Genomic DNA, 11,173 nt, shown 5'->3' on the forward strand with positions numbered 1-11,173 from the left:
GGCTGTTCGCCTTAATCTGACGTCTAGCGAAACTCTAGAAATCTACGGCGACAAACCCGACACTAACCTTCGCCTTATCACGAGTATTCAAGCCCAGAAATACCTTCGAAAGGAATGTCGAGCATTCCTCGCTCATGTTGTCGATGTGAGCCAAGAAGCGAAAGACATTAAGAACATTCCAGTAGTACGTGATTTTCCCGACATATTTCCAGAAAAACTCCCAGGATTACCTCTGCAACGTCAAGTCGAGTTCAGAATCGACTTAGTTCCAGGGGCTACCCCAGTAGCCAAATCGCCCTATCGTCTAGCACCTGCAGAGATGCAAGAACTGTCCAGTCAACTTAACGAACTGCTCAGCAAGGGCTTTATAAGACTAAGCTTCTCACCATGGGGAGCTCCGGTCTTGTTCGTCAAGAAGAAAGACGGATCGTTTCGTATGTGCATCGACTATAGGGAGCTCAACAAGTTAACCATCAAAAATTGTTACCCTCTGCCTCGCATAGACGATTTATTTGATCAACTGCAAGGGGCGAACTTCTTTTCAAAAATCGATCTAAGATCCGGATATCACCAACTACGAGTGCTAGGGGAGGATGTCCCGAAGACAGCCTTCCGAACTCGTTATGGGCACTACGAATTCGTAGTGATGCCGTTCGGATTAACCAACGCGCCCGCGGTATTCATGGACTTAATGTATAGGGTGTGTCGTCCTTACTTGGATCAGTTCGTCATCGTCTTCATCGATGACATACTTATTTACTCTCGTAGTAAGGAGGAGCATAGTCAACATCTGCGACTAGTCTTAGAAACCCTTCATTCGGAGAAGCTCTATGCGAAGTTCTCGAAATGCGAATTTTAGATCCGACGAGTCGAATTCTTAGGGCACGTGGTTAGTGAAGAGGGAATACACGTGGACCCTTCCAAAATTAAAGCCATTGAGAGCTGGTCAGCACCGAAGACGGCCACAGAATTCGTCAATTTCTAGGCCTCGCTGGCTACTATCGTAGGTTCATTCAAAACTTCTCCCGAATTACGAAACCTCTTACAATACTGACCCAGAAGGGTGTGGCCTTTGACTGGGAAGAGAAGCAGGAGAGAGCGTTCCAAACGCTCAAGCGAGCCTTGTCCACCACACCAATACTATCCCTCCCCGAAGGGATATAAGACTTCGTTGTCTATTGCGATGCGTCAAATCAAAGGCTCGGTTGTGTTCTGATGCAACGAGGTAAGGTCATCGCCTATGCCTCGAGACAGCTGAAGACACATGAGGTCAACTACACCACTCATGACCTTGAGCTAGGAGCAGTTGTGTTTGCTCTGAAGATCTGGAGACACTACCTATACGGTACGAAGAGCACTATCTTTACAGACCACAAAAGCCTACAACATATATTCGACCAGAAGGAGCTCAACATGAGACAACGACGGTGGGTCGAGCTACTCAGTGACTACGAATGCGAAATTCGTTATCATCCGAGTAAAGCCAACGTAGTAGCTGACGCTCTAAGTCAGAAAGAATACTCTGGTCGTAGAGTCAAATAATTGACTATGACTATCCATTCACACTTGTCCACGCAAATTAAGGAGGCTCAGCTCGACGCTTTGAAACTTGAGAATGTGGCGAGTGAATCCCTGAGAGGGATGGATAAGAACTTGGAAGTCAAGGGTGGCAGAGCTTTTTATCTCATGCATCGGATCTGGACACCGAAACACGGTGGTTTCAGAGACTTCGTCATGACCAAGGCGCACAACACTCGTTATTTCGTCCACCCAGGTTCATATAAGATGTATCTGGATCTTAAAAAGCTATACTGGTGGCCTAACATGAAATCAGAGATTGCTACCTTCGTAAGTAAATGCCTTACTTACGCCAAGGTCAAGGTCGAATACCAGAAACCCTCAGGTCTACTACAACAACTAGAGATACCGGAATGGAAGTGGGAGCGGATCACTATGGACTTCATAACCAAGTTGCCCAAGACAACGGGTGGACTTGATACCATATGGGTCATCGTCGACAGATTGACCAAGTCTGCACACTTCCTACCTGTCAAAGAAACAGACAAGATGGAGAAGCTTACAAGAACCTACATACGGGAGATTGTACGACTGCACGGTGTTCCATATCCATTATCTCGGACAGAGATAGTAGATTCACTTCGAGGTTCTGGCAGTCGCTACAATTTTCCCTAGGAACTAGGCTGGACATGAGTACAGCCTATCATCCACAAACCGACGGACAAAGTGAGAGGACTATTCAAACATTGGAAGATATGTTGCGAGCCTGCGTGATTGACTTTGGAAAGGCATGGGATACTCATTTACCCCTTGTCGAATTCTCTTACAATAATAGTTATCACACAAGCATAAAGGCGGCTCCATTTGAAGCCCTCTATGGCCGAAAGTGCAGATCCCCTCTGTGCTGGGCTGAAGTGGGTGACACACAGTTAGCTAAAGGACGAGTTCCTGAAAGCGCTCTCACATGTCCGGAAATCATTCGGGAAACAACAGAGAAGATCGTTCAGATTCGTGAGCGATTAAAAGCCTCTAGAGACCGACAGAAAAGCTACGCTGACAAAAGAAGGAAACCGTTGGAATTCCAGGTGGGAGACCGTGTTCTATTGAAAGTCTCACCCTGGAAGGGCTTGATACGCTTCGGAAAGCGTGGAAAGCTAAATCCAAGATATATAGGGCCTTTCGAGATTCTTGCCAGAATTGGCCCTGTAGCTTACAAACTTAACTTACCTCGTGAACTCAGTAGCGTACATTCTACTTTCCACGTCTCGAACTTGAAAAAGTGTCTGTCCGACGAGACTCTTGTAATCCCACTCGACGAGATCGAGATCAACGAGAGCCTCAACTTTATGGAAGAACCTGTAGAGATCATGGACAGGGAGGTCAAGCAAACGAAACAAAGCCGTATCCCGATAGTGAAGGTTCGCTAGAACGCTAAGCGAGGACCTGAATTCACTTGGGAGCGAGAGGATCAGATGAAACTGAAATATCCTCATCTTTTTACTTAGTTATTTGTAACTACTTATTTGCTTAAACTCTAATTTCGGGACGAAATTCCTTCTAATGGGGGGATGATGTAACAACCCGAAATTTCTATCTTGTACAACCATTTACTTCAATAGAAGTCAGATTTATTTCTGCTATTTTTTAAGCTTTTTGGAGTCAGTTTGAGTGTTTTAACGCCTAGTACTTCAAGAGATAATTAGAGGAAGTATACTTTGGGATTAATCGTGCAACATTTAAGTCACAAAACTCCAAGAGTTTGGAGTTTTCGGCCCAAAATAGTGTTAGGGCCGAAAAACCTAAAGGGTATATAAATGACACTTAGTCATTTTTAGTCATTTTTCCCATTTCCAAGTCAAGAACAATTCTCTCTCAAGTATCATCCGAATTGCAACAGGAAAGGGCACCTTGCCCGTTTCTGCATGACGCCGGCACGACCAATTCCCCAAGTAAACCAGGCTTGTTACAAGTGCGGCAAATCTGGACACTTTAAGAGGGATTGCCCAATAGAGAGGAAAGATGAAGGAGCTCGTTTCTGTAGAGCTCCGACTCAGCACATCACTCCAACCACCGATACCGGTATAGTACAGGTATGCCATGCATGTGGTGAAATGGGGCATGCCAAGAGACAATGCCCAACAGAGGGAGGTAACGGAGGAAATGGAGGAATCTAACGACAAGACATAAGGGAGCAACGAGGAACCCCGCTTTTGAGGTTTTGGTATGTTTCGAAATAAAATATGAATTACTTTAAAAATTAATTTATATTTATATAAGATTAAAACTTGGGGAAAACACTTAAAAGTAATTATAATAACTGTGACAACCCGAAATTTCTATCTTGTACAACCATTTACTTCAATAGAAGTCAGATTTATTTCTGCTATTTTTTAAGCTTTTTGGAGTCAGTTTGAGTGTTCTAAAGCCTAGTACTTCAAGAGATAATTAGAGGAAGTATACTTTGGGATTAATCGTGCAACATTTAAGTCACAAAACTCCAAGAGTTTGGAGTTTTCGGCCCAAAATAGTGTTAGGGCCGAAAACCCTAAAGGGTATATATATGACACTTAGTCATTTTTAGTCATTTTTCCCATTTCCAAGTCAAGAACAATTCTCTCTCAAGTATCATCCGAATTTTTGTCAAGATCTTCAAGATTGTAAGTATTTCCTTCCTTGTTTAGTTGATCTCTTCCATTATCTAGTGATCTTACATGATTTCATCCATGAAATCATTCCATTTTCATAGATCTTCAAGAGTTCTTCATTTCACCAAGAACACCAAAAACATACACTAGTGTTTTGGGCCGAAAACACCCTTATTTGCTTCCATATTGTAAGTATCTATCTCCTATACTTGTTATCTAGTAAGGATACTTGATTTAGGGCTTTGAAATCATCATTTATCCAAGAACAAAAGGTGTTTTCGGTCTAGTGCATCTCCTTAGACCAAAAACCCTTATGAAGGGTGCAAAAATGACTTTAAGCCTTTCCTAATACTTAGTATTGAGTCTAGAACACCTCATAGATTGTTGAAAGCCCTTGGAAATCACCTTATGCATCAAAGACCATGGGTTTTCGGTCAAGACCGTTTGGACCGAAAACCATATGGACCGAAAACCATATGGACCGAAAACCATAAGAACCGAAAACCTACTTGGACCGAAAACTCCAATGAGAGGCCATACTCCCCTTAGATGCCACCCTAATGTACTCCTAGCACTTGAATCAAAGTGTTATACATGTTTTAGGGTGTCTTTACTTAATTAATTAGTTGTTAAGTGACTAATTGGATACATATATGTGTCAATATATGTTAAATAGGATCCGTGTGTGTGCTCAAGTCTTCACTTGACACTTAGCATCCTATACCATCCGTTCATCCAAACCACTCACTACAGGTGAGTTCATACCCCTTAAACAACCTTTTAAATGATTTTAAATGCTTTTATGGGGGGGATACAAGTTGAACTATTATAGTTATTATATCAATCACATGTGATTAATAACTACCAAACAAGTGGATTTCTTACTTTTCAAACTGTGTTGTCAAACAAACTACTTCAAACTGTTTTTACAAACTCTTTTACATGTTAAATACTTTTATTAAACTCTTTTAAACTTATACTCTGTCAAATGTATATCTATATAGATATAGTTATATAAGTGGGATTGAAAGGACTTAGGACTGATAGTTCACCTTGCCTCCTGTTCCTTGTTTGGTTGTGGACTTAGGGTATCGGTTATTTGTCTGAAGGTCATTTGAATCTTAGTTATATATTATGTATATGTGTATAGATATAAAAGTTCCTTCATTCAGTTCAATACCTTTGGGTAGCAAAGGTATACAAACATGTTTATACATACAAACAACATTACTAGTAATCTATAATAGGTATAGTTTAGGAAGTTACAATACTATTACTAGAACAGTGAAACATACAATGAGTCAGTTCATACATGAGTCAATACATACTATGATGAGAAACAAACATAACATACAGATAGAGAATACTATGATGAGAAACAAACATAACATACAGATAGAGAATACTATGATGAGAAACAAACGATAACATACAGAGAGAAAATACATACATACTAGACAGAGAGAACATACAATACAGCTAGTACATACAATACATATACAAGAACATTACAACAGTTATGTGAGCCACGTAACGGGGCATGGCATCACCTGTCATGGCTCGTTTTGTATCCAGAATCTCCTTAAGTGGAGAGCGTTGAGTTTGTGTATAGATCTATACTGGATTGACTATCCTACACCTTGCTGCTCGCTACAGTGGGACTTGCAAGTCTACGGGTGCCAAATGTCATTTCTTCCGACGTCTTTCATCGTCGTGTTTTTAGTCGGTAGTATGGTACAGGCATATCACATGTTACTTTAAATAACATATTGGTTTAAGGTAATTAGTACAGCAGTAGTTACTTAATACAACACTACAGTACTTTATTATTTCCCCATTGCATTCACTTTGTGATCTTCACACAATGAACGGTAATGTAAAATTATATTTTTGGTTAATGATAGTCATACTTGGGAAAATACACACTTTTACAAGAAACAGACATACAAACATTTGATGCCTTGGTAGAAGGCTACTTTTAGTAGAAAACATAGGGTTTTCTAGGAGAGTTCAAACATTTACAAACAATTACAAACATTTACAAACATATACAAACTTATACATCAAGTACTTACAAACACTTTCATACAAGCAATGACACTAAAATACTTATGATCTCACCAGCTTTAAAGCTGATAAACTCTTTCAAAATAACTTGTATTCTCAGGTCACCAGTAGACAGGTACCGGTGCCAAGTTTTGAGAAGATGGAGCTCGTTCAAGACTCATCTTTTATTTTGATTCATATTTTTGGTGTCTATTAAACTTGACAGAACACACTTGTATTAAAATTATATTATTAATGCAATGAATGATGTTGTTGCTTGTTTACTACTATGCATTGTTGTGATACTGTACATGACGTCCTCCACCCCCGAACGATTCCGTCGTTCCGGTTTTGGGGTGTGACAATAACTCACTTATTGAAACAAGTCACAATATTCAAGAGAACTAAAAGATCCGTTTAGAGAAGCTATGATGGCTTAGTATGTACATCAGGGTTGCACATAGCTAAGATTTTGTAGACTTAGAGTGAGTGACTCCGCCTTAATTCTTGTTCCTTGTTTGGTTGTGGATTTGAGGCAGAGTTACTCAGTCGACTGTCTAATTCATCTTAATTATTTATAACTTGTATATTCCAGGCGATCGTAGTGGTACCGAGGAGGATCGTAGTATAAAGTATCGACACTAGTTATCAAAGCACTTTCACAGTATGTACTCGCTCATCGCGGTACGATACGTAGAAGTGTTAACATCAGGGGGAAAAACAGAAAGCACCAGAACGTTTACAAAGAGTACATTTTCGAGCACGCTAGGGGGTACATCATCGTATAAGAGAAGTTTCTTTCAAATCGGCCAAACTTTGTTCAGTAAAGAGTCTGTTACTATCATTCGTCATGAGTTGGCGTGGTCCTCACCATACTAAGTTCATATGTTTCTATCGCCTTGACCGTCAAATTCACGAAGCCTTCGTAATTCATAACGAAAGTCCAACCTAGACCTCAGTTTTGTCCTTCGTATTCTAAAAACCCCGAAGTACTCATGCGAAGAGTACTTTGCCCTCCGAAACCTTGATGTCGTATGTTCAGCAGACCTTTCTGAAATACCACTCGTCCAACATACTAAGTTCAAGCACAGAGGCTAAGGACGAATACAGCCCACCTATCACTATTTAGTGTATACACGAGGGTGGTATATGTTTATGATTACATAGATTTAGTATGTGTGCTTCCGCCTTATCTCCTGTTCCTTATTTGGTTGTAGACCTGGGGCAGAGTCGCACATCCGACCGTCTTACTAATCCTAACTATATAGGACTTGTATATGTTGGATTAATGTCTAAGTCCATAACTATAATTGGTAAGACTTGACCCGACCCGGCATGGTCCATTTGGGTTGCATGGCATCATGCATTTGGATAGACTATAGTGAGAGAAATAACACTTAAGGTTTGTTAATATATTATAAGTTATAATATATTAATAAGATTATTTAATTAGTATTGATCAAGAATTAATCTAGAATTAATTAAGTGATCAAAAGAAGACTAATTAAATATATGGGTTGATTGTGTAAATCACCCATACTTGTATAGTGGGCTAATGCTCCATGGATTGTCAAGTTGGGCTAAAACCCATAAGATGCTCCACGGATGCTCCATGGTATGTTTGAACCCATGGATCCAAGGAAATGGAAAGCCCTGACAATTAGGGTTTACCCTAATTGTCACTAACTATATAAGCATCTTATTGTTGACAAAAGCGGCCACTAGAGTGAAAAGAAAAGGGCTAGCCGATTTTCATGAAGTGTGTATTTCTCTCTAAGTTATTCCAAAAGCATATGATGTTGTGTGAACCATTTGAGGTGTCACACTTGGGGCACTAGGCACTCAAGCTTCATGAAGTCATTCTACATCAAAGAGGTATGTAATTCTAACTTGATATATTCATATGAATCAATGTTATTATGCTAGTTAGGATGAATACCTTGGAAAGTTCATATTTGCATGTATAATAGAGAAAACATAGATCCAAGGTATTTAGGGTTGCATGTACACTTAGGAGTGTTAGAATGCTCAAAACCCAACAGTATACACGAGGTAATGATAGATGGACCAAGTATGAATCCTATCATGAACAGTAGCGCAAAGTGCCAGGTCTACGAGTGGGTATTCTGCAAATCAGAGGAGCGCAACCCCAGTAGTTCTGCTAAGAAAGCTAATTTCAGGACGAAATTCCATCTAACGGGGGGATGATGTGACAACCCGAAATTTTTTTTCCCTTATAAAGTCCAGCCATTCAACTCAACAGAGTGTCAGACTCGTTTCTGCTATCAGTTAGCCTTGTTTAGAGTCTGTTTAAGGGTTCAAAGCTCAGTACATTCAAGCATTGAGTATAAGATTGGGCCGCGTAAGTTCTTAGCCTTGAAATCAAGCCATACACTCCATGTGAGGGAGTGTATGGCCGTACACATGAGTGTACGGCCGTACACACATGTGTGTATGGCCGTACACCCATGTTGGTCGTACACCCCCTCCATAAGAGTGATATCCCTTAATTTCTAAGACATTTCCTTAGTTTCCAAGTCAAGAACATCGATTTTCTCTCTCAACTATCATAAAGCCTTTCACCTGATCTTCAAGAATGTAAGCTTTCTTCCGTTTTGTTTTGTTGTTATTCTTTTTAACCTAGTAACACTCTTTGATTTCATCCATTGCAAATCATCTTTTGGCTAGATCTTCAAATCTTCATCCATCTCACCAAGAACACCAAGAACACACACTTGTTCTTGGTGATTGTGAACCTTCTTGAGCCTCTAGATCATAAGTACTCTTTCCCTATGCTTAGTACCTGATAGGAACACTAGATCAACACCCTAAAACTGACCAAAACTCAAGATCCAAAGGAGTGTACGGCCATACACTCATGTGTGGCCGTACACCCCTCAAAACACCCCTAAAGGGCCTTCAAAGTGCAAACCTAACTTCAAACACTTGATGAGCAATTGTCCCACAAGCTTTCATATCATTAAAAGACCCTTTTGTGCACTTGTTACCATGAGTGTATGGCCGTACACTCCATGGCCGTACACCCATGGCCGCACACTCCATTTAGTGGCCGCACACTCCCCTTAGATGAATCACATGTGATTCTAACACTTGGTCCAAGTGTTTCCTAGTCCCTAAAGGTGTTTCCTTGCATGATGTTGCTTCTAAACACTATATTTATGCCAATATATGCCATTATATGTCATTTAGGACTCGTTGTGTCTCGGGACTTCATTCGTGGAACTTCTCATCCTTACGCGCTTATTCGTTTGAATCACCCACATAAGGTGAGTTCATACCCCTATAATCAATCTTTTAAACTGTTTTAAATGCTTTTAAGGGGGGGGATACAAGTTGAACACAATGATAATTGTGTAATTGTTTTTTATAAATATCTTTGAAAAGATTTCTTATGTCTTTTATAAGTGATCAAAACATTTCAAAAACTCTTTTTAAGTTATGTTAATTTATAGTTTATAAAACTCCGTTTTTAAAGTACAATCATAACTTAGTAGATAAATGAGTCTTTTTCAGTAACAGTTCAAGTAACATACTAGTAAACTATAATAGGTATAGTTTAGGGGTTCAGTTCATACTAGATGCTAGAACATACTATAAAGAGAAACAGGGAGGTAGATACAATACAACAGAGAGACATATTATGCACTATAACAAAGAGAACATACTAAGATACTATAATAGAAAAACAAATCATGATTTAATTAATTATACTAATGATTCCCGATAACCTGGGAAGGGAACGTATCACTAACTCATTGTTCTAAACAAAAGGTGATAATAAAAGTAGTATAATGGATATATATATATATATATATATATATATATATATATATATATATATATATATATATATATATATATATATATATATATGGTGCATCTACAATATGCCATGATTTATATATATGTGGGGTACATCTACAAAGTACCAGATTTATTTATAAAGGGGTACATCTACGAAGTACCGGATATTAATAAATAAAACACATCAATATATACAAAACTCACAACAGTATCGATAAAGGCATTAAGAGTATAGGATTCATTACTCCTAGTAATTGTCTAATCACTAGATACTAATAACATGAACAAGTACTTCAGTATGTCTATTTAAAGACAACTGTATACTTTCATTTTTCCCATTACTTTCATATTGTGAAAGTTCCACTTGAAAGTTAATGCAAACTATTTTCGAGTCAAGATAGTTATAAACTAGGGAAAACTTACATCTTTTCAAACGACAAACAAAACAGTCGAGTCTAGTACATTCAGTAGAAAGGGGCCTATAATACTAACTTTATGATTTCTTAGTGTATGCATTCAGGGATATATATTAATCGGGTCCGACAGGTAGTAGGATGTGTGCTTTCCGCTTCATTTCCTGTTCCTTGTTTGGTTGTGGGCTTAGAGCAGATTCACCCAGCCTACTATCTATCCGACCTTATCTATATATATGTTCCGTATACACCAAGTAATCATAAGAGGTACCAGGTATGGTCCAGGTCATAGGACACTAATTCAATGTACCGTTTGCTAGTACAAAACCTACTTTTCAAATAGAACGTTTGATAAAGAAAACTAGAAACTTACGCAGTAAAGGGTTTAATCCATTTTATTAAACCAATATAACTTAAAGGACCTTAGGTGGTTAATTCTATAATATCTTATTTTATACATCAGGGTAATATATAATTAATATCCGATAGGTACTTGGATGTGTGCTTCCCGCCTCATTTCATGTTCCTTGTTTGGTTGTGGGCTTAGGGCAGATTCAAACAATTAACTATCTGTTCGATATTAGATTATATATAGCTAGTATAAACTAAGTGATTATAGAAGGAACCATTGTGGTTACCATTTTTACTAAAAGAAATAAGGGTTTTCTTAAATAATCTTTTCATCAAATATAAAGGAACTATTACAGTTAACTCCGTGAGTACCAA

Source organism: Lactuca virosa, chromosome 2 (assembly GCF_052849685.1).
Source record: "Lactuca virosa cultivar CGN04683 chromosome 2, Lactuca_virosa_CGN04683_v6, whole genome shotgun sequence".
Taxonomy (NCBI): domain Eukaryota; kingdom Viridiplantae; phylum Streptophyta; class Magnoliopsida; order Asterales; family Asteraceae; genus Lactuca; species Lactuca virosa.